Source organism: Herpailurus yagouaroundi, unplaced genomic scaffold, assembly GCF_014898765.1.
Source record: "Herpailurus yagouaroundi ecotype Mexico unplaced genomic scaffold, PumYag 29, whole genome shotgun sequence".
Lineage (NCBI taxonomy): Eukaryota > Metazoa > Chordata > Mammalia > Carnivora > Felidae > Herpailurus > Herpailurus yagouaroundi.
In genome coordinates, this window is record NW_024412377.1 from 33,275,771 (window position 1) to 33,300,887 (window position 25,117).

General features: G+C 38.2%; 2 long non-coding RNA genes across 5 annotated transcripts in view; one reads left to right on the forward strand and one right to left on the reverse strand.

The window, feature by feature from the left end:
* Positions 1–1,558: 1,558 nt before the first annotated feature.
* The window catches only part of LOC121044172 (uncharacterized), a 45,343-nt gene continuing 21,784 nt past the window's right edge, over positions 1,559–25,117 (reverse strand). Inside the window, exons 1-4 of one of the 4 annotated variants that reach the window (XR_005797182.1) lie at positions 23,799–24,400; positions 23,327–23,527; positions 6,701–6,819; positions 1,559–1,924 (exon numbers count right to left, since the gene is read on the reverse strand). This is a non-coding gene — a long non-coding RNA (uncharacterized LOC121044172). Of the gene's footprint in view, positions 1,925–6,700; positions 6,820–13,023; positions 13,116–18,664; positions 19,799–23,326; positions 23,528–23,798; positions 24,401–25,117 lie in introns of those variants that run through there. The other 3 variants (XR_005797186.1, XR_005797181.1, XR_005797188.1) reach the window with 3 other exon arrangements.
* On the forward strand, positions 19,868–22,004 carry LOC121044186 (uncharacterized). Its single transcript, XR_005797190.1, has 2 exons — positions 19,868–20,023; positions 21,686–22,004. It is a non-coding gene; the product is annotated as an uncharacterized LOC121044186 (long non-coding RNA).

Genomic DNA, 25,117 nt, shown 5'->3' on the forward strand with positions numbered 1-25,117 from the left:
TCTTTTCTACCTAGCACGCATTCTGGATCTCTTATATTGCACAATAATTAAGACTGCTAAGGTCATTTCTATGATAGGTCACATATTAGACAATGACATAACTAATCCCATTTAAGAGCTCATTAAGTTCTCAGTAAACAAGACTGTCTTAGGATTTGGGAAAGCTCTGTGATAACCCTGAGCTCTGTGCTTGGGGAGGAGGGTGCAGCAGAAGGATGGACAATAACTCAAGGAAGCAACTAGTAATCAGTGGGGGAAAATCCATGCACCTGAACCTCCATTACATTCCCTGGGTTCCTTAGCACTAGCACTAGACCTCAGATTGGAACACGAAAATATTATTCACATTCTACCCTAAACACATGTGTGCGCACACACACACGCCACTCCAGTTTTTCTTTTCAGAAATTACTTTTCCCTTTTAAACTCCATCGTTCATGTAGCCCAACTTCAGATACCTGATAACCTTCAGTGTGACTTGCTCTATGTCCCCAACCCCTCCTACCCAGCCCCTAAGGTGTCTTTTTATTATACATGTACTTGGTTGTTTTCACTTCTTGTATACTTCTAGTACATCACCTCCTCCCAGTGTCTTAATGACTTTAAAGAGCTATGTAGGCCATTGAACTTGAGCAGGAGATGAGGGAGAAGGGGACCCAGACATTTTAGAAATAATGACATTAAGTCCATTAAGAGAAGTACACTCCTAGACAAACATCATTCTTATCTGATGAATAACCTCTTCAAAGACTGGTATGGAGGTTTAGAAGGAGTTCTGGGTTGCTAATTAATGTCAGAGTTTAAAAAGCAGGTTTAAACATGATTAAGATCACATTTCCATGATTGAAACATTATTATTTTATGTTGAGTGCATTTATCTCTGGCAAGAGTGTAATCTAAAGGATGTTCAAACATGTAACGAGGTCATAAATTGTGAGGGTAGTTTCACTATAGCACACATGTAGAAATTCAAAGGCATAGTTTTTTTTGGCAGCTAAAAGACTGTAAGAGTATGTAAGGTAAATCTCTCTTATAACACACACATGGGCACACATACACATGTGTGTGAAATGTTATTAAGATCTTCACTGAGAAGACTATTGAACTACTGGTATTAGAGATTATCTAAGTATTGAATTAAATCTGGCCACATTAAATCAGTTTCTTGCATAGTTTAAACTGGATTGAGATATTCTAGTAATTCTGTGTTGTATTCTTTTAAATGATTTTGTTATTTAACAAACCCCAAAAACAAAGTAATTGTCTTTGGGATTTTTGTTGTTTCACATTAAGAAAAAAAATCTGATGTTATGATCCTGTGAAGTGATTTTGGTGGGAAGATAGGCTCTTATTTCTATCCCATAATGTTTCTTGCAAAACAACTGCATCAGACAGGTTTGAGATCACTTCTCTTCCCTCAGAGGTCTTTCTACCCATTTCTTCTAAGACTATTACCACTCTTTAGTTCTGTAACCACTTGTTGGGGTATTTTAAAAACTGACCAAAAAAAAAAAAAAAACTGACCATAGTGCAAATTTATCAGGAAAACAAAAGTATACCAGGTACTTCAACCAAGAGATTTTAATGTAGGGAAATGTTTAAACAGATGCTGGAGAACTGAAACGCCTAAAAATGAACACTATGCTAATTATTGCAAGAAGCTGCTGTCATCTCTAGGATTGGAGAAAGAAAGAAAATAATTTGAGGTTTTCAGAAGCCAGATGCTTGGAACAGTGGCTCTGATGAGTGAAGACTCAAACTTCGGAAGAGGTCCATTGCCCAGCTTGTGTGCATAGTCTGAGGGTAATGAGACTGATTCTGGAAGTGTGGCCATGCTGAGAGTTTGAGGAAAAGCTGGGATCTACACCATCTGCACCTGCCAGGGAGGGTCTTTTCTGGGGAAGTGCCAATCAAGAGCATCGAGCTAAAAAAAAAAAAAAAAGAATTAATTCACTTCCTCGTCCTGCCTTGCAGTATCCTTTAATGCCCCCTATTGGCAAAACCTAAGAGAAAACAAGCTACTAAAGTAGATATATAGTTTGCAGAGAATATAGTTTAATCTCAAACCAGAGATGTAGAAACCTGGGATGGTCATCAAGGAAAAACATCCTAGCAACTGGCATGTGTGACAGACAGAATAATGACTCCCCCAAAGTTATCCACGTCCTAATCCTTGAAACATGTGTATATATTACCTTGCATGGCAAAAGGAAATTTGCAGATGTACATATGTCAGGGATCATGAGATGGGTAGATTATCCTGAGTTATTGGGGTGAGCTCAGTGGAATTTTAAGTGTCCTTGGAAGAGGGAGGCATGAGGGCCGAAGGGTCAGAGTCCAGGAAGGAGATGGGAAGACAGAAGCAGAGGAGAGGGAGATCTAAAGATGCTATACTGTAATAGATCTAATGTTATATTCTAAGTATACCATTCTGAGTAACGAATAATGTCTTATTCTTTTAAAAATATATTTACTCTAGTAACAATTTCTCTAATATGTTTGGAATCAATCAGAGCTTTGACTCAAGACAACTTAGAAAATAACACTGTACACTCCTCTCCAAGGGCAGGCAAGATGAAGCTTAGAGATAATTGTGTAAACACTCTCCATTACATGCTCAGTAAATATTGTCAACTAATGCCTCTTTTTATATTTCCATTACTTCCTCTAAGAGTTTTGAATTTAATGGATTTTTTTTTCAGGACTTTTCTGCCTACTCAACTCAGTGATGTTGCCCCCACTGTTGGGAGAGCATGGACATGCCCACAATTGCCTGAGGTCTATAGCCCTGTAGGCTGATCCTCCAGCAAACTCAAGAATAGAACCATTTTTTAAACAGAAAGGAGAAAATAGTCATGTGATGACTTTGGAGGAAAAAAAAGTACCTTAAAGGGAATGGGAGAAATACAAGCAAAGTGAAAAAATTATATTGAATAAATGCTAATTGTCTTTTAAACAAAACTTCATTTTCTGTTGGCGCTATGTTACTTTCAGCCAAGATGGTACAAAGCAAAAAGGACATAGTTTGTTTGCTTATTGTTTTTATTCCACTATAGTTAACATACAGTGTTACATTAGTTTCAGGTTACAATACCAGGGTTCAACAATTCTTTACATTGCTTAGTGCTCATAGTGATAAGTGGAATTCTTAATCCCCATCACCTATTTAATCCATCTCCCCACTCACCACCCTTCTGGGAACCATCAGTTTGTTCTCTATAGCTAAGAGTCTGTTTTCTGATTTGCATCTTTTTTTCTTTGATCATTTGTTTTGTTTCTTAAATTCCACATATGAGTGAAATCATATGGTATTTGTCTTTCTCTGATTGACTTCTTTCACTTAGCATTGTAAGCTCTAGCTCCATCCATGTTGTTGCAAATGGCAAGATTTTATTCTTTCTTATGGCTGAATAATATTCCATTGTGTATATATACCACTTTTTCTTTAACCATTCATCTATCGATGGATACTTGGGTTGCTTCCATAGTGACTATTGTAAAAAATGCTGCAATAAACATAGGACTGCTTTCATCTTTTCAATTTTTTTTTAATATTTATTTATTTTTGAGAGAGACAGAGACAGAGTGTGAACAGGGGAGGGGGAGGGAGACACAGAATCCGAAACAGGCTCCAGGCTCCGAGCTATCAGCCCAGAGCCCGACGTGGGGCTGGAACTCACAAGCCATGAGATCACGACCTGAGCCGAAATTGGATGCTCAACTTACTGAGCCACCCGGGCGCCCCTGCTTTCATCTTTTCAAATTAGTTTTTTTGTATTCTTTGGGTATAAATACCTAGTAGCGGATTTATTGGATCATATGGTAATTACATTTTTAATTTTTTAAGGAACCTCCATACTGTTTTCCATAGTAGCTGCACTAGTTTGCATTCCCATCAACAGTGCATGAGGGTTCCTTTTTCTCTACATCCTTGCCAACACCTGTTGTTTCTTGTGTTGATTTTATTCTGACAGGTGTGAAGTGATGTCTCATTGTAGTTTTGATTTGCATTTTGCTGATGGTAAGTGATTATGAACATCTTTTCATATGTCTATCAACCATTTGTATGTCTTCTTTGGAGAATGCCTGTTGACGTCTTCTGCCCATTTTTAAATGGGATTATCTGTTTTTGGGGTGTTGAGTTGTAGAAGTTCTTTATATATTTTGGATACTAACCCCTTATCAGATATGTCATCTGCAAATATCTTCTCCCATTCAATAGGTTGTCTTTTAGTTTTGATTGTTTCCTTTGCTATACAGAAGCTTTTTATTTTGATGTAGTCCCAATAGATCATTTTTTCATTTGTTTCCCCTGCTTCAGGAGACATATGCAGAAAAATATTGCTATGGCTGATATCAGAGAAAATTACTACCTGTGCTCTCTTCTAGGATTTTTATGGTTTCAGGTCTCACATTTAGGTTTACACAGGACACTCTTTAGATTCGTCCATCCAAAGAAAACAAAAGGAAGGAATCTTCTACGTTTCCTTTCTTCCCTCTTCATCCTTGTTCCACTACGACTAAAGTTTCGAGTAAAGACCTTGCTAAATATTGGGTCAGTTTGGGGGCACCTGGGCAGCTCAGTCAGTTAAGCATCCAACTTTGGCTCAGGTCACGATCTTGCAGTTTGTGGGTTCACACCCCGCGTCGGGCTCTGTGCTGACAGCTCAGAGCCTGGAGCCTGCTTCAGATCCTGTGTCTCCCTCTCTCTCTACTCCTCCCCTGCTCATGCTCTGTCTCTCTCTCAAAAATAAATAAACATTAAAACATTTTTAAAAAAATATATTGGGTCAGTTTTCACAATCTGATATGGACCATTTGGAAATTGAGAAAGAATGGGCTTAACTGTATTCACTTAGGTCTTTTTTAGTATTTTAAATTAGTTTTGTAATTATCAATATAAATATTATATACACAAAGTAACAACAGGGGACTCTACCCTGTGGAGTTAATTAAATACCTATAAATTAGCATAGCTCCTCTTCCAAGGCTACATCACCCTATGACTTAAATGTGTGCTTTAATTGCAAATGGAATGCATTTGAATTCCTTTGAGTTTTATTTTTATTATAATTCTCCCAATCTTTTTTCTTCTGATACCCAGTGGAAAACCATAATCTTTCATTTCATCATTTTTATCATATCACTCTATTTTGGCGCTAATGGAAATATTTAAGTAATCTATGGTTCCAAGAAAGAAAAAATAACACATAATATTAAATTTCATTTTCAGAAAATTTTACTACATTTTTAATGGACAAGGGACTGTGCTATTTTAGTACTTTATAACACTTTATTAGGTATTGTGTAGTATGCTTTTCTTCAAATTTTCAGTGTGTCCCTGCAGTTTCAGGAACAAGAGCAGACCCCACAGCAGCAATCCTTTAAACAGGAATTTTTATTGACTAACACTCAATCAAGACAAATGTTCCCAGCATGTTAAAATATAATGATTCTTGCTCTACACACAGTTGGATGATGCTATAAGCAGCAAATTTTTACTTGTCTGATTACTCATCCATTCTTCCTCTATGGGGTTTCAGTCCAGGATAGCTTGCCCATTGATAAAATTAGGCATCACATACTTTAAGGTCAAGTTGTAGTTGTAATCATAGAATTGTGGAATTAACCATTTGGATAAGTACATCACAGTCTATAAATATATTCTCTATCAAATTTCTACTAGGAAATCAGAGCAGTATTCATACAGGGATAAGAGTCTTACATTAGGCTAAGTCAAAAATTATTGATGAAGATGGGTTTGTTGTCAAAGAAAAAGAATAACCTATTTCTTTATAACCAGGGAGCTGGAGACCACCTCAGCAGGTACCGCTTTCCTAGCAGAGGGTCTTGCTTAGGTCTGTCTGCATAAATTGGGTATTTCTTAGCTTTATACCTCCAGATCCCAAGAATAGTGTACCCTGGAATAGTGAAAAGAGCTGGTGGGTCTGACAGGCATGGTTTTAAACCTAGCTTCTTGATTTGGGTAGTGGTATGACAACTGTATGCATTAGCAAAATTTGCAGAACTGAACAGCTAACAAGGAGGAATTTTGCTGGTATATATTTTCTTCATATATATCTTAATAAAACCAGAGAGAAAAATAATATACCCACAGCATAGGAAATTATGATAGTTCATGAGTTTTATCTACTATTAATCATTTCAGCTGCTGAATGACCTCACGGAGAACTTAATTTTTTAAAATTTTTTTTTTCAACGATTATTTATTTTTGGGACAGAGAGAGACAGAGAATGAACGGGGGAGGGGCAGAGAGAGAGGGAGACACAGAATCGGAAACAGGCTCCAGGCTCCGAGCCATCAGCCCAGAGCCTGACGCGGGGCTCGAACTCACGGACCGCGAGATCGTGACCTGGCTGAAGTCGGATGCTTAACCGACTGCGCCACCCAGGCGCCCCGAGAACTTAATTTTTAAACTGTCTTCCTAGAGTTAAGTCCTATATTTTACACTTTATTTAAAAAAATAATGTCATTTAGGTGTTTCAGAGGGCAACTATGCTTTTGTTTTCTTTCTCTATTGATTCAATAATAGTTTGTCTGACACTCTCTAAACCTAAAGTAAAATGTGGAGCTTTGCTTATGGTTTTTTACAAGGCTCCTACTTTTATCATGGGTGTCCATCATATTGGAGAAATATAACAAGATCTCTATGAGGTTCATGATCCTTATATGACTTACCTCATAAAATGGTGTGATGAGCACCTCTTGTATAAATGTCAAGAATTGCAAGGTTTGGGGCCAATACAAGATAGAAGAAGGAAAGGCCACTTGCTAGTTCAAACTCTCTAATTCAAAAGCTGAAAAGCAAAGGATTTCACTTGTGAAAGTCCAGCCTCACCAACCATAGATATGGATGTAGTAAGTCATGTGAATACCTCCTTCACTTACTGGTGACTTTGAATGCACCTCCAATGGATATGATACCTATTTTATGGAAATTTATGGAAATCAAGTGGGAGAATGTATAGAGAAGCATGTTGAAATTGTGAAGTCTCGTATAAATGTAAGATAATATTAGTGAGTATGAATGTATGCTGTATAAAGAGCTTCCAATTACAATGCTCTGTAGCTCTTTGCAGTGCCTCATCCCAAAAAACCATTTGTTCACTTGCTTTTGAAAGCCACGTATGAGGTTTCAACTGGTCAATATGTGACCACAAATACTAATGTGCCTCCCTTTATAGCTTGAGATGGATAAGTCTGGGATGGCTATTATCAAACAGGGCTATTATTTTAGTCATTAAATAGACAAGAAGTTTACGATGTTCTTGGTCCAGCTTGGCATCTAAGCCAACATCCAACACTGAGAAAGCTTAGGACAACAGAAAGCAATGATTTAGACAGAGCTCTTTGGCTGCTAATTCCATCCACAGCAAAGTTTGTTGATGTGATATGAAATCGAAAAACCAGACTTAGAATGCTTTAATTCTTGCATAAAATCTTCCATCAGAATGGATTAAAACTAGTTTTCCAATATCCTAAAATGGATTACCAAGTGGTCGTCTTATTGACGATGTCTACAAACTCATCCTCAGAAAGGTTGCACAGAATGAGACTTCTTTTTTTGTGGAAAATGAACCAAAGGCAAAGGTCCTAAGTCAGTCCATGCCAGAGGCATCCTCCAGGATCTGCTGGTGAGATAAGGAAAGGCTAACTGCTAAAAGCTCCCTTCTGGTTGCTAGAGGCTCCTAGACTGCAGAGTCTAGCTGGGTGCCTGAAGCTGCTCAGTTCTCTTTTTGAGATATTCATGCCTATTTGGTATCAGCTGAGCTACCCACAGGAGCTGAAGGGCTGTTAGCTTTACAGTCTGCTGCTCAGGGGCTTAGGGGACATCTACCAAGCCTAAATCCTGCACAGACCTCGATGTACACTGCCTGTTGTTTCGCCCCAAGGAACTGTGACCTGGTGCTCTGCCCATTCATTGGTGTGAGAATTTGGGATTTGTGTTCATCCACCTGTTGGCTTATCTTTTTTTATTTTATTCTGTTTTTTTTAAGTTTTTATTTAAACTCCAGTTAACGTACAGTGTAATATTAATTTCAAGTGTACAATATAGTGATTCAACACTTCCATACCACACCCAGTGCTCATTGCAAGTGCCCTCCTTAATCCCCATCACCTATTTCACCCATCTCCCCACCCACCTCCCCTCTGGTAACCATCAGTTTGTTCTCTATAGTTAAGAATCTGTTTCTTGGTTTGTCTCTCTCTCTCTCTCTCTCTCTCTCTCTCTCTCTCTTCCCTTTGTTTGTTTTTATATTCCACATATGAGTGAAATCATATGGTATTTGTCTTTCTCTGACTGACTTATTTCACTTAGCATTATACTCTCTAGTTCCATCCATGTCATTGCAAATGGCAATATTTCATTCTCATTTATGACTCATATTTCAATATTTATGACTAATATTCCAAGGATACCACATCTTCTTTATCCATTCATCAGTCAATAGACCCTTGGGCTGTTTCCATAATTTGACTACTGTAGACAATACTGCTATAAACATTGGGATGTATGCATCCCTTCGAATTAGTATTTTTGTATTCTAGTGTTGCAATTGCTGGTTTGTAGAGTAGTTCTAATTTTTTGAGGAACCTCCATACTGCTTTCCAGAGTGGCTGCACCAGTTTGCATTCCCACCAACAGTGCAAAAGGGTTTATCTTTCTCCACATCCTCGCCAACATCTGTTGTTTCTTGTGTTGTTGAGTTTAGCCGTTCTGACAAGTGTGAGGTAATATCTCATTATAGTTTTGGTTTGTATTTCCCTGATGATGAGTGATGTTGAGCATCTTTTCATGTGTCTGTTGGTCATCTGCATGTCCTCTTTGGGAAAATGTCTTTTCATGTCTTCCGCCCATTTTTAAGTTAGATTGTTTGGGTTTTAGATATTGAATTTTATAAGTTCTTTACATATTTTAGATACTAACCCTTTATCAGATATGTCATTTGCAAATACCTTCTCCCATTCAATAGGTTGCCTTTTTAGTTTCATTGATTGCTTCCTTTGCTGTGCAAAAGTTTTTATTTTTATGAAATCACAATAGTTTACTTTTTTGTTTCCCTTGCCTCTGAAGACTTATCTAGAAAGAAATGACTATGGTTAATGTAAAAAAGGTTACTGTTAATGTCACCTCTAGGATTTATTATTTCATGTCTCACACTTAGGTCTTTAATCCATTTGAATTTATCTTTGCGTATAAGATATTTTGGGGTATATCTTTGGGTATAAGAAATTAGTCCAGTTTCATTCTTTTGCATATAGCTGTCCAATTTTCCCAACACCATTTGTTGAAGACACTGTCTTTTTCCCATTAGATATTCTTTCTTGTGTATGCTCTGTTAACTAATGCTTTTTACTTTTATTAAAATCTAATTTTTAATTTTGCTTGCCTTTGAAGTATAATGCATATCTAGTAAAGTGCATAGAGTACACAAATCTTGACTATACAGCTGGATGTGTCTTCGTATATGTATATTCCTGTGTAACCACCACTGAATCAAGGCAGAGATCAAAATCAACCCATTTTGCCCATCCTCCCACCCTTTCCCCTCTGGAAACCATCAGTTTGTTCTCTGTATTTATAGGTCTGATTCTGCTTTCTGTTCGCTTGATGAATAATAATATAGATTAGATTTTGATATGTTTACTGGTTATTTGGATATCTTATTTATGAAATACCTGAAATTTTAAAAAACTGTATGGTTTGTTTATATCATATTAATTTACATGAACTCTTTGTATATTTAGGATACCAGGCCTTTGTCAGACATATAAATGACAAATATTTTCTTTCAGTATATGGCTTGTCTTTTCATTATCATAATGATTGATATCTTTTGATGAATTAATAGTCATAATTTTGTTGACACCCAGTTTATCAGAGGTTTTTTTTATGGTTAATGCTTTATGTTTATGTTTAAGAAAGTCATGCCTACCTAAGGTCATAAAGATATCTTCTGTATTCTTCCCAAAGCTCCGTTTTTTTCTATCTTGCAAATAGAGATCTATATTCCCTCTCAAATTAATTTTACTGTATGCTGTAATATAGGAGGCAAGGTTCATTTTTTTCATAAGAATAATGTTATAGCACCATTTAATGAAAAGCCAACTTTCTCCCACTGAACCGCAGTGGCACCTTTTTAATAAATCAAGAAATTCTGTATGTGTGAGTCTATTTCTAGACTCATAATTCTGTCCAGTTGGTCTGTTTGTCTCTCCTTGCATAATACCACACTCTTAATTACTGGAGCTTTACACTAAGTCTGGAAGTCTGGTGTTGTAAGCCCTCCAGCTTTGTTCTTGTTCAATATTATCTAAGGTTTATTGGTACTTTCATTTCTGTATAAATTTTAGAATCAGCTTGTCAATTTCTACACAAATCCTGCTAGGTTTTGATTGGGCTCAGATCAAATTTATAGATCAATTTGGAGAAAATGACATCTTACAAATATTGAATCTCTCAATCCACAAACTTTATTCATCTCCCCCATTTAAGTATTCTTTCTTTTAGCAGCAGGGTTTTGGGGGGTTTTTTGTTTGGTTTGTTTTGAGAGAGAAAGAGAGGGCGCAAGTGGCAGAGAGAGAGAGAGAGAATCCCAGGAGGGGCAGAGGGAAAGGGAGAGAGAAGCAAGTGGGGCTCACCCAAAGCAGGGCTCATGGTTTTTGTGGGGTTTTTTTTTTGTTTTTTGTTTTTTGTTTTTTGTTGTTGTTGTTGTTTTACCTGAAGAGGGGCTTGAACTCACAAACCTGAGATCATGACCTGAGCTGAAGTCAGATGCTTATATGGGGCGCCTGGGTGGCTTAGTCTGTTAAGTGGCCGACTTCGGCTCAGGTCATGATCTCACACTCTGTGAGTTCGAGCCCCGCGTCGGGCTCTGTGCTGACGGCTCAGAGCCTGGAGCCTGCTTTGGATTCTGTGTCTCCCTCTCTCTGACCCTCCCCTGTTCATGCTCTGTCTCTCACTGTCTCAAAAATAAATAAAACGTTAAAAAAAAAATTGAAGTCAGATGCTTATCAACTGAGACACCCAGGAGCACCAACACTTGTAGTTTAATTATAGACATCTTATAAATCTTAAATTTAACCCAGAGGTACATAGTTTTTAGCTCCTATTTTAAATGGTACTGCTTTTCTAATTTTATGGTTTTATTTTTGGCTGAAATATAGAAATAAGTACTTTTTCCATATGGGTTTTCCATCCAGCAAATTTGGTAATACCTTAATTCTAATAGTTTATAACTTCTTTTGAATTTCTTATATAATTATGTCATTTGTAATAGAGGTAACTTTATTCTTCTCATTATATAATATTTTTGTAATTCTTATTCCTTTTTCTTCTGACTGGAACCTTCAAAAGTATGTTAAATAAACATGGTGACAGTGGACATTTCCAACTTTAAGGGAAAAAAGTTCAGTATTACACCATTAGAAATGTCAGCTGTAGAGTTTTTAGATTCCTTTTTATCACATTAAGACAGTTCTCATCTTAATTTTCTCACAGTTGTTTTGTTTTAGTCATGAATGGGGTCATGCCTTTTTTGTATCTATTGAGATGATAATATGATTTTCTCTATTTTAAAGTTATTTTTAAAATGATATTAATTGGTTTTTATATATTAAACTATTACCGTATTCCTGAAATAAACTTTACCTGGCCGTGAACTATTATGTTATTTCAATCTTATTGCACTCTATTTGCTAATATTGTGTTTAGAAATTTTGCATCTATGTTCATGGTAGATAAAAAGATGTAATTTTTTCCCTATAATATCCATATCATGTTTCAGTTTCAAGGTTATACTGACCTCACAAAATGAATTGTAAGCATTCTCTTTCTTTATTTTCTGAAAGAATCTGTGTAAATACAGTATTATTTCCTGAACTTTTGGAGGAATGAACCAGTGAGGCTGTTTAGGCCTGGAGTTTTCCTCATATGAAGGATTTTGATTATGGTTCCAATTTCTTTGGCAGATATAGGCCTTATTCAGATATTCCATTTTGTGGCAGTTTTGGTAAGTTGTGATTTTAGATAATTTTCCTATTTTATGTAAGCTTCCAGAGTTCTTTACATAAAATTATTCATAATGTTCTTATTAATTTATTGAGTGTAGGGAAAATCTTTAGAGCTAGATATAGATGTGGACTTCCTAATCTTGGGAATAGACATCGAAGTCCCCAAAGACCAGAGCAGCCACACAGAGCAGGGGTTACACCTTAGGAAGGAAGAATGCGGAAAGAGAGGAAGAGGACAGAAGAGAAGGAGAAAAATAGAGAGAGAGAACTAACAAAAAGCAAAGCTCAAAACCATAGCAACAAGTTTACAGAGAGCCAATTTCTTAGGCAAAGTTTAACTCCAACAGAAGTTGACTTGGTAGACACAATTTTCCAGGGCCTAATACTCATTTATTTTCTTAAGCCTTAGTCTGTTGGACATGGGTCTGAATAAAGACCTTCAACCTCTCATCCCATGAAAATACTGCATGGTACAATTGAGGGTCCTGGAGAGACCACACCCAGAACTGTATTCCAATCCCCAGTCACCTGACACTAACAGATAAGACGCTGAGGTTAATGACTTGCCCCAAATCATATAGTTAACCAAAGTTGCTGTTTAAGAGGTTAATGCAAAAATATCTAAGTTTCTTTACAAGAATTGGATTGCCTGATAGTAATAATATACTTCGTTGAGACCCTTGATTGTTTTAAATTATATGACATGAAAAACATGCCCTTGTTAACCACTTTCTACAATTAGAGAATGGGAAATAATATGCTCAGGACCTTGGCATCACAGGACTTTTCCCATATACGTGTTAGATAAATTTGCTTTCCTCATGTTCATTACAGCAGAAGTCTGAAACACCACATCTGGTCTCAGATTTGAAGCAGCCTGCAGTCCTTAAAATAGCTACTATATATTAAGCACTTACTATGTACCAGTAGCGTGCTAAGTGCTTTATATGGAATCATTCATTCATTCAGAACTGTTAAATGCTTACCATATGCCAGGCACTGTTCTGGGCACTGGAGATTCAGTAATGAAAAAACAGATCAACATCCCTATCCTCATGGTCTTAACTTCTAGTAGTACCTATAGTCAAATACGCAATCTGTAAGTTTATTGCTTAGTGTATTAGAAGATAAGTGCCAATGAAAGATCATAAAAGCCTGAGGGGGATGGATAATGCTGGAGAGGGAGTATTCTATTTTGACCAGGGTCGTTAGGGTGGGCCTCACTGAAAGGTGACGTGAAATAAAGTTTTTGGTTTGGTTTGTTTTTTTTATCTGAGAGAGAAAGAGCAAGCGAGAGAGAGACAGAGTGATAAAGAGATTTAGAGCACAAATGGGGGAAAGGGGTAGAGGGAGAGCGAATCTTAAGCAGGCTCCACGCTCAGTGTGGCAAGTGGAGCCGGATGCAGGGCTTGATCCCACGACCCTGGAATCATGACCTGAGCCAAAAACCAAGGGTCAGACGCTCAACTGAGGAAGCCACCCAGGCACCTGAAATAAAGTGCAACTGATACGTGCCTCAGAAGTTTCTGAAATTACCACTCATATCAGGGCATCAGAAGGATGGTACCCAATTAACAGACAATACAATCTCATGCATGAACTGTGGGACTTGAAATTAGGCATTTTGACTGTGAAATGGAAGTCTTACCCATTTTTTAATACTGGTTTCTGTATCACATTGGTCAGGCATCTTGGAGCAAAACACAGAAGACACTCAGAATCCGTGGGCTCAATAGAAGAGTTGTTACTTTGTAGTTCTGCCAAGTGCTCTGAGCACGCCGGGTTCTCAAAGCATTTTTTAACAAATTTCAAGTATAAGTCCTAACTTTATTTTTTTAATTGTCGCAAGATATACATAACTTAAACCTTAATATTTGAACCATTTTAAGTGCATGTTCTGTGGCATTAAATGCATTCATATTGTACAACAATCGTGATCAATCCATCTGTAGAACTTTTTTCATCTTCCTAAACTGTTTGTTCCTTCATTAACTCACCATTCTCTCTTTTCCCAGCCCGTCCACCACTTTACTTCATCTTTTTTAATTTGGCTAATATGGGTAACTCACATAAGTGGAATCCTATAGTGTTTGTCCTTTTGTGACTAGCTTATGTTCACTTTAGCATAAGGTCCTTACGTTTCATTCATGGTGTAGCATGTGTCAGAACTTCCTTCCTTTTTAAGGTAGAATAATATTACACTGTATATATGCACCACATTTTGTGAATCCATTCATCCATCAATGGGCATTTGGGTTGCTTCTTACCTCTTGTCTATTGTGAATAGTGTCACTATAACCTTGGGTATGCAAACATGTCCTCAGGACACTGCTTTCAATTCTTTTGGATATATACCCAGAATTGAGAATGCTGGATCATATGTTAATTCTATTTATAATTTCTGGAGGAACTGACATACTGTTTTCCATAGTTTCCATACCGTTTTCCACCCTTTTCCGCCGTTTTCCATCCCTACCGATCATTTACAAGAGTTCCAATTTCTCCACATCCTTGCCAACATTTTCGAATAGTTTCCCTCTATCCCTAGTTTAATGATTGTTTCTATCACGAAAGGTTGTTGAAGTTTTCAAAAGCTTTTTCTGCATCAACTGAAATAATCATGTGTGTTTTATACTTCATTCTACTAATGTGGTGTATTGCCTATGTTGAACCGCAAACTTTGTTTTTTATTAGCTCGAGTTTGAGCAAGTTCCTAAACCTAAATTTGAATTTCCTTTGCTGTAAAATGGAGCTGATACTAATACCCACCTTTATTGTTAAAACTATTAAAAAATAAATTATGCAAATATAGCGCTTAGTAGAAGGACTGAAACATTCGTGTTCAAAAATGATAGCCCTCCTAATTGCCATCATCGTCTCATATTTTTCACTAAAGTTAACAGTAGACAATAAACTTATTCAAAGCAAACACACAGAGAAGAGCATAAGTATACTTTTTGAAAATGCATTTAAGATTTATTCCATTCTTACCACTCCCTGGGCAAAAGTCAAACTGGAAAAACGAATGATTTTTCCAACCCAACCCCCCAACCACAGAGTCTGGCCAGCTCAGCCAATAACTAAAAGAACAGATACTATTTTGGTGTCCCTGTCCTTTAACTCCAAACCTCATACTCTGACTTCTCCCAGAGGGAGCCTGAGTCATCTGCTGCCCAGTCATGAAGGCAGGATGGAAAGAAAGATACTAATAAGAAAGGAAAGCAAAGGAGGAAGGTTCAAATAAGGTTTAGCAGTGAGGAAGGAAGGAAGGAGCCATGGAGAACAGGAGAGTAAATCCCATGTATCAGGCTATTGTCATCAGCCACCTGAGACAGAAAGCCTCAACACTTACCTTTCACACCAAGTCCCTACCAGCCCCAACACATCCAGTAGCCAGCCTTCCCTTACTCTCTGATGTTTTCCTTAGCTCAACTCTTCCCTCTTCTGACTGGGGTAATGAAAAATAATGCAGAAAATAGGAGGCAGGTTATTTTGGCAGAGAGGTTAAGCTATTGGCTAAAATTTAAGAGTTTCTTAGGATTATTTGTATATTATAATTCTTCCTGCTTCTCATTACCACAGTGACAGAAACTATGCTCTTACAAGACTAGTCAGGTTTTCATAAAACCTCTTTTTCAAACTAGGCCTGATAGCCCCCAGACCAGCTAGTTGTGTCCATTTGATTATCATACACCATGCGTCTAACATCTCTCCACCACCTCCTTCAAGTCTTTTCCTTTTTTGTTTGTTTGTTTATTTGAGAGAGAGAAAGCACGAGTGGGGGGAGGGGCAGAAAGAGAATTCCAAACAGGCCCTGCACTGACAGTGCAGAGCCCGATATGGGGCTGGAGCTCACGAACCATGAGATCATGACCTGAGCCGAAGTTGGATGACTGACTGAGGCACCCAGGCCCTCCTTCAAATCTTTCAATTTTCATTTAATGATTATTTACTGGCAACGGAGTGATGACCATCTCAAGTCTGTGCCATCATAAACTTCATGTTCCAGTAGAGGCGACAATAAATAATAACCCTACAAATATAAATTATAATGAGAAGGTTGTAATGTGTTCCACAAAGAAAGATAGAGGAGGAGGCATTTGAGTGGAGGTACCCAAGCAAAGTGAGAAGCATGCAATCTTAGGGTGTGGATTTCTTAAAGAGGGCACAGCAATGATCTCACACTCTTTTTCCAAAATAATTCTGAAGAAGGGCACTTTTACTGCAATTTCAAAAAATCTGGTTATTTTCTTAACCACCGTACAAACCAAGGAAGATAGCACTTTTTCTTTATCATCTTACAGAATGACAAAGGTCAGATTCCGACAAGGGTCTCATGGCAGGAGAGCCTCCTTAAGCATCTAGTCTGCAATCTCTCAAACCACACTCTCTTTACTCCCTGTAATGATGTAATAAAGCTTCCTAATTAAAACATGCTTCATTCGTTGACAGCCAAGCTCTCTGCTCAGATTGCCAGCCAAAACTCAGGTTCAATGAAGTTCCTGGATCATCTGCAACCTGGTGGTTTCCTTTAGCCTAGTAGTTTTTTGCTGGTTTTTTTTTTTAAGTTTATTTATTTTGAGAGAGAAAGAGAGAAAATACAAGTGGGGGAGGAGCAGAGAGAGAGAGAGAGAGAGAGAATTCCAAGCAGGCTCTGCACTGTCAGTGTAGAACTCAAACTCATGAACCCCGAGATCATGCCCTGAGCCAAAGTCAGATGCTTAACTGACTAAGCAACCCAGGTGGCCCTAGCTGAGTATTTTTAAATTTTTTTTTCTACGTTTATTTATTTTTGGGACAGAGAGAGACAGAGCATGAACGGGGGAGGGGCAGAGAGAGAGGGAGACACAGAATGTGAAACAGGCTCCAGGCTCTGAGCCATCAGCCCAGAGCCTGATGCAGGGCTCGAACTCACGGACCACGAGATCGTGACCTGGCTGCAGTCGGACGCTTAACCGACTGCGCCACCCAGGCGCCCCAGTAGCTGAGTATTTTTAAGTTCACAGTTATCTAACAACCAGCTATACCTAGTTAAGGGGACAATTGAACCCCCAATTAGACATTTGCCATGATATGAAATCAGAGAGGTGAAGGTGTTGCTGGGAAATCAGAGTCCATGATGCCAGGCCTTAAAGAGGAGATAATCAGAGAAGCCTGGGTGGCTCAGTTGGTTGAGCATCAGACTTCAGCTCAGGTCACAATCAAACTGTTTGTGAGCTTGAACCCCAGGTCGGGCTCTGCACTGGCAGTTTGGAGCCTGGAAACTGCTTTGAATTCTGTGTCTTCCTCTCTCTCTTTCTCTCTCAAAAATAAATAAATGTTTTTTAAAAAAAGGAAGATAATCAAAATAGGGAGGCACAGTTTCCAGGAGGGTCTAATTGTCATGCTAGACTGTGGTCAATTCATGCATATGGTGAAAGCTTTTCAAGGGAACTTGCAAATAAACATTAATATGAAAACAGTGATAAGGTTAACTCCAAGAATAACCCTTTTCCTCCTATACATGATATACTCTGAAAATTGTGAGACTGTCTCTCCATCTCCTCTAGAAAATTAGGGGGAATTTCCTAGTCCCCAAAGTTCTTCAAGTATCTCAGTAATAGGCTCTAGAAAAATGGGTAGACTTGCCTAATTAATGAATTTCTGAAAAAGCACTTTGAAAATCTCCCCATCAAAGGAGAGATTTTAAGTGAAAGGATCATTAGATTACATATTTATATCAAATAAGATGAAAAGGACAATGATGGGAAGTGATACAGTAGTTAATCAGGAAGACTGTACATGATTCCTTTGTCCCAATAATAGTTATTGTCAACAAGCACATTCAGATCATAGCCTGAAAGGAGATTCTGAGCAGCTCTACAGTAGCGAACTGAGTCTCTCTCTCAATGTTCTTTCACAAGAGATTCAAATAAATCTCACCTATAGATAGCAATTGCATTGGAAGACATAGCAATAACAGGTGCCACTTAGGACGAAGCTAAGTATTTTTCATGTGTATTTAATTTACAACCCACTTTAACTTACAACAACACTTTAAGCATGTACTAGTCGTCACTAACATAATAATATTATTATTATCATGTAACTCCACAGCTACTGAGTCTTGGAACCAGAATTCAAACCCAGCTCTAATTCCATAGTCTTGTTCCCCCAAACTTTGCATTACACTGCCCTAAGAATCCTCATTTTATTTTTCAGATTTTTAAAAATTTTTCTCTCTCCTTAATAATTTTCTATTTGTATTTACAGACCAGAAATAAGGTATAGTGCATCTTCTGGGTGATAGATGGACAACATATCTTTTTGGTGTTATTTGAAGCATTCTAGAGAATGCTTTGTTCATTTTGCATTGCTCTTCTAGCATGTTTAGCTTCAGAATTCAATAATGCGTATAATATTGTGTTACAAAGACAATACATTTCCTTTGAGGCATAGTGTTATTGAGACACTTTCAGTGCTGTGAAAAAAATTAAAAGCTATTAAAACCAACACCGAGGAAAAATTAAAAACACGTAAATTTTTGACAAGGTATCTTCAGAGCTATCAGGAATTCTCTGTGGTATATATCCTTCTGTGTCCAACCAATCCATCATGATTTTCTTCATCTAATACACAGGCACTTACCTAACCCTTTATACTATGTGGTCTGGGCACATGGGCAGTATTATCTGGGAGTCCAAATGGAAGACTTCCTTTACAGCACTGTAGTCTGTCTCCAAATTTTATACAATTCCAGATTATTCTTCCACTATCCTTAGAAGGTAGAATTTCCACTTCTTGCTTTGAGTTCAGTTCATATCTTCATGAAATTTCTCTGCAGGTTCATCCAGAAGTATTAGGATCAATTAATCCTAGGCAGAAGTCAAATCAAGTGGAACCCAGCAGAGATCAGAGCAGTATGGACTAGGGAGCCAGAAATGGTGTGTCCTCCTTGGAGTTTACCACGTTGGGGAGACAGACGATAAATACAACAAACATGTAAAATATGTAGTATATCAGAAGGTGTGATACATACTGTATTAGTTTGCCAAAGCTTCCATAATAATGTACTACAGCTAGCTGGCTTAAAACAACAAAAGTTCATTCTCTCATAATCTGGAGGCTAGCAGTCTGAAATCAAGGTGTTAGTGAGACCATGCTCCCTCTAGAACTCTGAGTAGACTCCTTTCCTGCCTCTTCCTAGTTTCTGGTGGTGAACATCAATAGTTGGCTTTCCTTAGCTTGCAACTGCATTACTCCAATCCCTGCCTCTGTTGTCACTTCTCATTCTCCCTGTGTGTCTCTGTCTTTCTATGATGTTTTCCTCCTGTCATAAAGGCATAAGTCATACTAGCTTACAGCCTACCCTCATGACCTTATCTTAACTTGATTAAATGGACAAAGACACTAGTTCCAAATAAGGTCATATTCACAGGCACAGGGGGTTAGGATTTTCAATAGATGTGTTTGGGGACACAATTCACCCCAAACCAGACGCTATCAGAAAAATGAAGGAGGAAAATTCATTATGACATGTGTGTAGGTGGGGAATAGGGGTCAGATGCATTTAAATAGAGTAGACAAAATAAGTCTCAATGAAAGGAAGTATTTGCATAAAGATCTGAAGATGAGGGAGCCAGCCTGTGGATGGTCGCACAAGAGCATATGCAAAGACTCTATGGAATATACCAGACGTGTTCAAAGAAAAGCAAGGAGGCCAGCATGGCTGGAGCAGATGAACAAGGGGTAAAGTGGTAGGAGATGAGTTCTGAGAAGTTATAAAGGTGCCAGATCATATGCAGACTTTGGGTTTTATTCCAAGTAATGTCGGATACCCTTGGAAGATTTTGATCAGAAGATAACATGATCTGGCTTCTATCTTAACAGGACCTTTCTGGCCACTGTTAAAAATATATAGTGGAAGAGAATGGAAGCAGGGATTCAGCTTATAAGGCTTTTGAAATAATCCTGGTGAGAGATGATGATGGATTGGCAGTGGAGATGGTAAGAAGTCGTTAGTTTCTGGATATTTTTTGAAGGTAGAGCTAACAAAATTTGCTGACAGATTGGTCATGGGGTGTGAAAGAGAGAGAGGAGTCAAGGACGACACAAGATTTTTTGCTACAGTAACTAAAAGAAGACAGTTGTCAATAATGTAGATATGTAGAATATGAAAATAGCTGGTGCTGGAGGGAAAATCAAGAGCTCAACAAACATGCTAAGTTCCAGTGTTTTTTTAGGTACATCTGAAATGTATGGAGATGTCCAATAGATAGTTGACTACATGAGTCTGTACATGTGAGAATAAACCTTGCCTGCTCCACATCTCACTTGGGCAGGTGCTGCTGTTGTAGCATGAGCAGAAGAGTGAACAAAAGACTAAGTAGTTTGTTTGGGAAAATATCCAGAGGAAAAATGGAGGAATTTGTGTTTTCTCAAGATGCAACTTCAGAGTGCATACATTTTTTCGATACATAGGCATTTATTATAAAGTTTGGCAGTTTTTAGAACTATACTTTGCAAGCATTTCCAAAAGGTGGGAGACCTAACATAAAATATCTTGCTTTGTTATTAGTATAGGACCACACAGATGAGAGAGATGATCCAGACAGGAGAGAGAAGCAGATTAATGCTATTCATGGAGGAGGAAGGAAGCATGGCTCTTTAATAGGTAGTGGCAGGAGGCTCCTCTTTATCCCTTCCAAAGAAGAGTACTATCATGGGCTCTGGGAGGGAAGGATCCACAAAGCACCAACAATAGGCCCTATGTGGGACATGTCCCAGTTTAGAAGAGTGTAGGGTAGTCTCTCCAGCTCTGCCTGGGGAGCATCTCTCTCAACAAGAGGAGATGCACTTTCCAACACATGCTCTCCAACAAGAGCAACCATTCTACAGGGCATCAATAGCACTGGTAATCACATGCCTCATTCTGCCAAGAAATGGAGCTAGAAGTATATGTGTGTGGGTATGTGAGGTGGAGCTGAAATTCAAGCACTTACCCCAGATTTCTCTCCATCCTTTCACTGTTTCTCCTCTAGGTTCATGATCTAAGATATTTGATAGAAAGGCATCATGACCTTGAGCTCCAAAGTTGGGGTCTGGAGGTATTTTCAACCATGGTCTCTATCCCCTTTCTCTCCATTCAACTACCAGTCCCACAGAAAAGTCATTCGGTGTGGATACACCCATCTTCTAGAACACATCTGGGCTGTTAAGAGATGCTACAAAGGTTTAAGTGACTTTAAGAAATATAAATGTTATACAGATCTAGTTAGCTTCTCTATGCCACAGATTAATAGAAGGTTTTTAATGTTCCTTTAAAGCAGCCATATAAAAAGTTCACTAATCATTTTACAGAGGAGGAATAGGAAGGCAAATTGGTTAGTGACTTGTTCAAAGTCTTACATTTTGTTACCCTTGGAAATAAGGGTAGAATACAAGTCTTTCTTGACTTCTCAACCACTTTCTCATACCCTACTCCATACTTCACTGTAACCATATGGCTGCAAATATCTACACTATGTGCCACACTTAGAGCATCAACATATAGCTCTGGAAAGAGCTTCAGATGTCCTCTTGCTCCAGGTAAATTACAATCAAGTCTTCTTGATATCTTAAAAACATTTCTAAATATTTAGTATTTACAAATATTTCTAAATATCTTAGATCATCAACCTAGAAGAGAAACAGTGAAAGGATGGAGGGAAATCTGGGGTAAGTGCTTGAATTTCAGCTCCCCCTCACATACCCACACACATATACTTCTAGCCCCATTTCCTGGCAGAATGAGGCATGTGATCACCAGTGCTATGGACGCCCTAGAGAATGGTTACTCTGAAAGGTAGCCTGATGTAATTAAATGGCCGCGTATCTTGAAGTCAGGGAGCTGCCTATGAATCAAGACTGTTACTCACTCCCTCTGTGACTTAGAGCTTTTAGGAGCTTCTGCCTCCTCATCTATAAAATGAAGATAATAACACTCATACCAAAGACATGTTTTAATGATTAATTGTGATGTTGTATTTAAAGAATATAACAAGCACAAAAAAGGGATGACTGAATAATATTATTATTTTCAAAGGAAAGCTGCTAAATAAAGTGCATTTGAGTAGAAAGAGCTAAGAAGCGGTTATGAGCTGCACAGTAAAATGCAAAAGAAAAAAAACCCTGCATACAAATAGATAATATGATTGTGAATGGGTAACCAGAGGCCACTGGGACTAAATCAGTTGGTAGGATCAGGGATATTACCCAGCTTGAAACTTTTTTCTCATTTTGATGTGTATCTTCAGCGCATAGTACCAAGAATTTTGGAAATTTATCATTAGCACGAATAAGTTAGAAGATGAAGAGGAAGAGAAGGGAAGAGAATAGAAGTTGGTGCAATGTACACAGTATACAGAGATACATGTGTGCCTCAGAAATACTTGCCCATAAAGATACCTTTTGAAATCAAAAGGAAATATAGACACATGGTCTTGGTTGGCAGTGCCCATAAAATCACCCACTACTGCTCTCATCCTTGAGGAAAAATGTCTGTTGCATGGAGGATCTTAGCAGAATATAGGAGGATCCTAGAGAATACTCAGGCCAGACAGCCCTCCTCATTACACTTATGGGAAAGGTGAGGCAAAGAATGACTTCCCACCTCCATGATGCCAGAGCTAGGGGTAGCCAAAGAGCAAATCTGATCCTTTACCTCCAGTGCTTTGCATACATCATTTGACAGAAATAAACTTTGAAAAGCTCATCATCATTATTTCTGAATAAGCACAGACACGTATGGCAAAGGGGGCCATGGTTTTCTTCCAGCTTCTTGCAGAAGCTTCCTCTGCTTCCAGTTAATGTTCCCTCCAGCCAAAGGGAAATCTAGGATTTGCCCTGACAGGCTGTGATCTCCCTCAAGTATGTGATACTGTTTTCCTCCACTGCGGCACAGTTGGCCTTGTTAATGAGGCCCTAGGGGCAGAGTTCATGTTTGCCAATGCCTCTCTCACCCTGGTTGCTGATTACAACCCGGCATCCAAGCTTCAGAGAGTTTATTACCATATGTTCCATTTCCCTTTTTAGCACTGTTTGGGCTCTGTGTTCAGAGACAAGGTACTTCCTACAGTTGGGCTGCAGCAGTTTTTAGAAGATGACTAGAGCTCTAACAAGAACACCGAGCTTTGTCAAAGACACCGTCTGGAAGAGAACATTCTCGCTTTTATGAAGAGCTCTGTTTCAGCACAAGATTACATATACATGTTAAAAGGTTCTATCAGCTAGCCTGGGCAGGCAGAGTTTCTCTTGCTGTACTAAACTTACCTCTCGCAGTGCCAGCCTCACTAACATTAAGAAACCCAGTCAGGGTTTTAGATGGAAGGAAATCTCAGACAGGTGTAATGTGTCCTTGTAGCTGGAGAAGCAAAATAGATTCTGCAAATTAACTTCTTGTTTGTTTCTCCTGGAGATGATTTGCCAGTAGGGCTGACATAAGCAAAGAATTTCTCCTGCAAATCCCATGCTCTGATTGTGAAGGAAAGGCTTATAGAATTAAAATCCTGTAACTGTTGTCCCTTAAAGCACGAATGCTTTTATTTATAGTCTGGTTTAGGAAATGTTTTACAAGTGTGATTTGTGTTTATATTTAAATACCCTGGCCACCCCCACATATAATGTGATCAAACTTACTGAATAAGATTCATGTAGCAATATTTATACCACAGGCAGAAAAAGGCTACAGAAGCTCATAAATATTAACTTGCCAGTGTAGAAATACAATTAAACCATGTCTTACCTATCTTTCTTCTTCAAAAAGTCTTAATAGATTTCTTTCCAGTTTATGGCCATGATTCCCAAAGGAAAATTCCTAAGTTGCCCTGGTTTCCTTAGTAACAGAATCAGGTATAAATTTTGCTCCTATAGTTCCAAACATCTGTATCCAAGCAACATATTAAAGTGCACTGCCAAAGGATGTATGTATAGTTTGTGGGTAAGCTTGACTTTACAGAAGAGGTTAAGAGACAGGAAAAAGAAAGGCATAAAAAGCAAAAGAAGCAAATAAAATCACAAGGAAAAGTAGTACTGTTTCTCAGTGTTTAAAAAATTTTCTCAGTTAAGTGTGCCCCAAAAAAGGGGTTGGTCAAGCTATTTTTCAATAAATTACTAATTTCTGGGAGAGTTCACAGTTTGGGGTTAAATGATATACTTTACTAGATTCTTCTGTAGCTGGCCATTCTAGCCTGAAAGGTGACTCAAGAAAGCTTCCTGGTTATCCTCAAAAGTCCTTATTCCTTGGCAGGATGGAGAGATTTCATAGAGGCCCAACCAAGGTCTTGGCCATGAGTAAGAGAGACTAGAGAGTAGCAAACTCTTCAGCCAGAGTAGAATGCTAACTGTTCTAAAGGGCCTTTGGTATTCCAGAACTCAGACTTGTATTCTTAGCATAATCCTTCTTACTTCAACGGATAACTGAAGGCACAGACCGGCAATTCTGCCTGGAAATCCATATTCACTTGAAACTAAACTCTTCAAGACACATAAATTCTAGACTCTAAAACTAAGGACACAAATCAGTTCTGTGCCCTTGGGAAATACTTGTTATTTTCTTGAAGCCTTAGCTGCCTCATCTTCAAAACAGGAATAATCGGGGAGAGGGGGATGGGGGAGTTACTGTTCAATGGGTACAAAGTTTTCGTTCAGGATGTTGAAAAAGTCCTGGAGATGGATGTTGGTGATAGTTGCACAATAATGCCAATGTACTTAATGTCGCTTAAAATGTTTAAAATGGTAAATTGCATGTGGTATATATCTTACCAAAATGAAAATAAAATAAAATAGGAATAATAATAGTACCCCCCCAGGATTGTTTTGAGAATTACATGAGATAATGAATAGCCTTGTATAGTGCCTGCCACAAAGTAAGTGCTCAATAAATGGTCATATTATTGTTGTGATTCATGTTAACATGAATAAAAATGGACTCTTGAACCCCTATAGGAGTCACAACCAGCATCAGTGCTTATCAGTCCCTATCTCATTGCCTGTCTCCTCTCCATTGCACTGACCCACTTTCACGTCTTCGCCCACAGTCCCTCTTTTCACTATTTTCCTATT